Source organism: Petaurus breviceps, unplaced genomic scaffold, assembly GCF_028583685.1.
Source record: "Petaurus breviceps papuanus isolate PSGF00001 unplaced genomic scaffold, PetGlider_PUasm1.0 91041, whole genome shotgun sequence".
Classification (NCBI taxonomy): Eukaryota; Metazoa; Chordata; class Mammalia; order Diprotodontia; family Petauridae; genus Petaurus; species Petaurus breviceps.
The window spans coordinates 28,230,434-28,235,784 of NW_027187400.1; the positions used below are offsets into that span (position 1 = coordinate 28,230,434).

General features: G+C 41.0%; 1 protein-coding gene across 4 annotated transcripts in view; it reads right to left on the minus strand.

Annotated features, from left to right (window-relative positions):
- Positions 1 to 5,351, minus strand: part of CAMTA1 (calmodulin binding transcription activator 1) — an 894,751-nt gene that overhangs the window by 888,919 nt on the left and 481 nt on the right. The gene's annotated exons all lie outside the window — the stretch shown is intronic.

Consider the following 5,351-nt stretch of genomic DNA (forward strand, 5'->3'; position numbering starts at 1 on the left):
TCTCTCTCTGTCTCTGTCTCTCTCTCTGTCTCTCTCTCTCTCTCTCTCTCTCTCTCTCTCTCTCTCTCTCTCTCTCTCTCTCTCTCTCTCTCTCTCTCTCTCTATCTCTCTCTCTCTCTCTCTCTCTCTCTCTCTCTCTCTCTCTCTCTCTCTCTCTCTCTCTCTCTCTCTCTCTCTCTCTCTCTCTCTCTCTCTCTCTCTCTCTCTCTCTCTCTCTCTCTCTCTCTGTCTCTCTCTCCCCATATGATGAGGGATGGCTCACAATAGGTTCAGCAGGAACTCTGATCTTATCTAAGAGCAGAAAACCTGCAATTCAGTCTTGAAAGAATTCAGTAGGCCCAAGCAAACTTGGAGTCAAAGTTGTAAAAATTTATTCTACGCTTTACAGTGGGGCAAGGGTCCTTAGGGGACCTGCAAGTTTATTGTTAGGCTGTACAGAGGGGAAGAGTCCTTTAGGGGGCTCTGCAACCTTAAAGGGGTAGAATTAAGATTTTTATAGAAAAATCCATAGTAGAACCTGTGCCAATTATGCTAACTAGGTGATTAAGGGTCGGATTTGGGAGGAGTTAAGGTGGGGTCAGTGTTTAAAGGAACGTGCATTTTTAATGTAACTGCGAAGGTGTATTGCCCATGATTCACTGGGAAAAAGCCCAAGGCAGGGCTACCTGGAGGTGTGGTTTTAGGCTTGAAATGTCACTAAGTCGGCTAGCAGTCAAGGGCTGACTGAGAAGTGCCCAGTTTGCCACCCATCAGTGTCATGTTTGACAAGACTGATGTCTGGGAACCAAGGCTCTTAAGGAGTTAACCCAGAGATAGGGTCCTGAAGGATTTATTGAGGCAGCCAAGGAGTCAACCTAGAGATAGGGTCCCAAAGAATTCATGTGGGCAGCGGGACACTATACAAGGCGGAGATAATAGTTGCCTAAGCTGGAATGTTTATAGATACTTTTGTGAAGGATTCATAGGAATAGTTTGTTACTGTTCCAAGCTGAGATAGTTGTTGCCAGGCAGAGTTATTGCTCAGAAGCTAGGGGAGGGGGGAGAAGGGGCAAAGTCAATGCTCTGAGACTGGGCGGGGGGGGGGATGATTTTACAAACTGTTTTTACAGACTGATGTTACAAAGTGACATTACAAATTGATGTTACAAACATAGATTCCAAGTGCCCCATCATTACTGATGTTACAAATTGGTATTACAAATTGAGTTTACAAATTGATTTTACAAACATACATCCCAAGCACCCCATCACATATATGTATATGTATGTGTGCACATATATACATACATGTATACACGTGCATTTATCATTATATCTCATGACATATGTATGCCCCATTAGAAAAACAGTTACCCTCCTCATGGGGCTCTCACACATAATTCACTATCTAACAGATGTTAACATGGCAGAATATAAAGAATGCCAGCTTGAAGCAAGCAACTTGGGTTCAAATCCTGGCTTGGACACTAGCTGTATGACCTTGGGTAATTCACTGAACACTGCCCAACCTCAGTTTCCTCATTCATAAAATAGAGCTCATAACAGATTATACTACCTCATGAGTCTGTTAGGAAGTTTAAAGGAGGACTGAATATAAAGTGCTTTTCCAATTATTATAACAGAATTCTCATATACCTGTTATGTGCCAGTTATTATAACCTGTGTGCATTGCAAAGTCCTGACTAGAAGCAAAAATGGACACATTGGCCTTATCCCAGCTTAGAATGACCTCCCCTTGCACACATTTCTCTGGAGCAATGTCTGGAGCTCTCCTTTGACCCTCTCACTTTTTCATTATACTGTACTTATTTGTGGACATGTCATAGCTCCTCCTGCCAGACTATAAGTTCCTCAGGGGGTCCAAGGACTGTGTCATTTTTTTCACGCTTATATAGAGAGATGAAATGATTTGCCAAGGGTCACATAGCCAGTATGTGTCAAAAGCAAGACTTGAACCCAGATCTCCATGGTCCCAAGGCCAGCTCTATCTATATTATCCTATATTTAAAAGGTGAAGCCATCAGAGTAATTAGGCCAGCAGCTCAGCAAGGGCCCTATTTATAACCTCCAGGAACTTGGAAGTCCCCGACATAAGCAGTGGGTCTATTCTGCCGCTCCTTCCTATAGCAACATCTATATGTGAGCCGATTACAACAATTAATTTAATAGGGATTCCTCCGCATGAACAATGCATCATTTTATTAGGAAACTCTATAAATGTCAGTGGTGCAATTCATTTTTATTAATTTTCTAAAATGAAATTAGCAGGAGTGGTGGCAGCAAGAGAGGCAAACAGAGGTTGTAGAACATTTCTATCCCAAAGGGTATTGGTGTCATTAATTCCTAAATACCAGGAGGCCTGTTTGTATGAACTCAGCAGTTGACTGCACCAATTAATTTCAATATTTGGAGGGGAGAGGGGAATATCTACCAAACTCAACTCAACAACTAATTTAGGAAGGTCCTTGAACAGGCAGGCAACTTTTCTTCCTCTTGGGACATGGAGCTTTCGGGTGTAAATACAGTGTTGCAATATTAATAGGAAATACTTGCCATCTTCACCTCCCACTGCCTCTAGCAAAACGAAAACAATCTAAGAATACTTTCCATAAACCCCCTCTGTGGCCGATGCCTCCAGCAGGGGTGTGCTCTATGCTACATTGCACTTAACAGAATGCCTGGTGTACCCCAGTCCCACCACCACGAGTGGTATTCACTCCTTTCTTGGGGACCCAATAGCCTTATGTCTTGAAATATTTGGCCCAATTTCCTGCTATAACATGATAGACCAGTTGTTCTGCAGTCAAGCAGAAATATAATATAATAATGACCCTTGTCATTGGCTATGGCCCAGGAAAAGGCAAACTCTGGTTGATGTAATCAGGAGTAACTACTACTACTACTATTACTACTACTACTACTACTACAACTACTACTACAAATACTACTACTACTATTACAACTACTGATACTATTACTACTACTACTATTTCTATTACTATTACTACTGATGATGAGGATGATGATGGTGATGATAAATAACTAGAATTTCTACAGTGATTTAAGGTTTGCAAAGAACTTTAGAAATATTATCTCAACTTATCCTGACAACAAACTTGGGAGGTAGGGACTATTATTATGACCATTTTATAGATAAGGAAACTAAGGCTAAGGGAGGTTATGGCTTACCCTGGATCACACAGCTAGTTAATAACTTAGGAAATCACACGTTAATATGAACTCTGTTTTACTGTATTTTTAATTATTTTATTAACCATTTCCCAATTACATCTTAATCTGGTTCAGGTTGCAGCCTGAGCAGCAAGACTGACACCTCTAGTATAAGGAATTCTATTAGATTGGAAACAGTCTATTAGATTGAAAATTGGCATTATTATTATTTTGCTTTTTTCTTTGTGTCCCCATTGCCTAGCAGAGTACCTGGCACAGAAAAAGCATTGAGAAATGTTGCCAGTTGATTGATTGAAAAATACATGACTGGGAGTCAAAGGATCATAAATATAGACCTGAAGGTACCTCAGGGGCTGATTCAACAACTTAATACTACAGATGAGGAAATCAGGGGATAGGGAGATGAAATGATTTGTCCAAAGTCATATGGGTAGTCAGCATTAGAGGCAGAATTTGAACCCAGATCCTCCAAATCCAGAGGCAGTATTATTTCTACTGAACCACAACGAGTCTTTCTACCTTTAGCAGGTTCAAAGTCCAGTTCTTTTTCCTTAATGAGACAATTTTACTTTTGTTTCTGAATACCTCATACATAGCACAGCTCCTTGCTCATAGTAGATGACTAACAAATTTTGGGTGAATCATAGGATCTAGAGAATGAAGGTCCCATATAGGCCATCTAGTCATTATTTGATAGATTTGGGGCCAAAAGAGACCTCTGAGTTCATTCAACTCCTACTCCCTCATTACAGTCAGAAAGGGAAAAAAATTTTCCAGTGATTATATGGATAGGAAGGGGCAAGGCTGAAATTTGAATTCTGATGCTTTGAATCCAAATCTCATTATCCTCCCCCCCCCTTCCCCCCCGCCGGGTGACGAGCACTCAAATGAATTTATTGACTTGAGCTCCTCTCTCTGGAATTCATTTTTCTCAAGTTTATGATGAGAAGGTTGGACCAGGTGGTCTCTATGGTCTTTTCCATATTTAAATCCTATGAGTGTATCCATTAGCCTTTATTTATTTGACTTAAGAACTTAAACCAACCTCAATGGTGCCCTATTCCCTTCAACCACCTTCCCAAAGAGAGAAGACTCTACCAATGCCAGGAAAACCCGGGTTATGGATAAACTAGATAAAGGGTCACCTAACACAAAAATAGGGAAGTTAGGTAGCCCAGTGCATAGAGTACCAGCCCCGAAGTGAGGAAGACTCATCTTTCTGAGTTCAAATATGGTCTCAGACTCTTCCTAGCTGTGTGACCCTGGGTAAATCTCTTAACTGTTTGCCTCAGTTTCCTCATCTGTAAAATTATATGCAGAAGGAAACTATTCCAATATCTTTGCCAAGAAAACTCCAAATGGGATCACAAAGAGTCAGACCCAACTGAAACAACAATAAAAAACATAAAAATGCACAGAAGAAAGAACACTGGCAGACACTTTGGTGTCTCCTTCAGAAGTAAAAGAGGCTGGGGATATAGCCTCCTGAATTCAAACTCAGGGCATATACATCCAATAAGTCACAATCACACTAACATCTTTAAGCCAATATACACACAATCCTGTCATTACTAATAGAAAAGTTGCTACAGCTGAAAGCTGTGTAGCCACCTATTTTTAAATGCCCCCCAAATGTTACAGACCCTAAATGAAAGCATCAAGTTGAGCATGGGGGAGGGGTGCCCCTTAAAACAAATGTACTTCAGCTTTCTTAACATAATAAAAATGTCAATTACACTCTAAGGGAAACAGGTCGGCAATCTTTTAACCAACTACATCTGTCCCCAAGTGGCTACAGAAGTTAAACATTTATGGCAGTTATCAAGGACATTTACTGCATAATAAACTGTAGCCCTGTCCATTAAGTCTGCTTTGGGGGATCTCTTGCCACCAATTACCTAAACCCCCAACATGAAAAAAGCAGTCCTCAGCCTCCAAAACAAGTGGAGACCCAGGTGACCAAGTTAGAGGAAGGAAGGAAGGAAGGAAGGAAGGAAGGAAGGAAGGAAGGAAGGAAGGAAGGAAGGAAGGAAGGAAGGAAGGAAGGAAGGAAGGAAAAGGAGGAGAGGAGGGACAAAGGGAGGAAGGAAAGGAAAGAAGAAAGAAAGGAGGGAAAGAAAGAAAGAAAGAAAGAAAGAAAGAAAGAAAGAAAGAAAGAA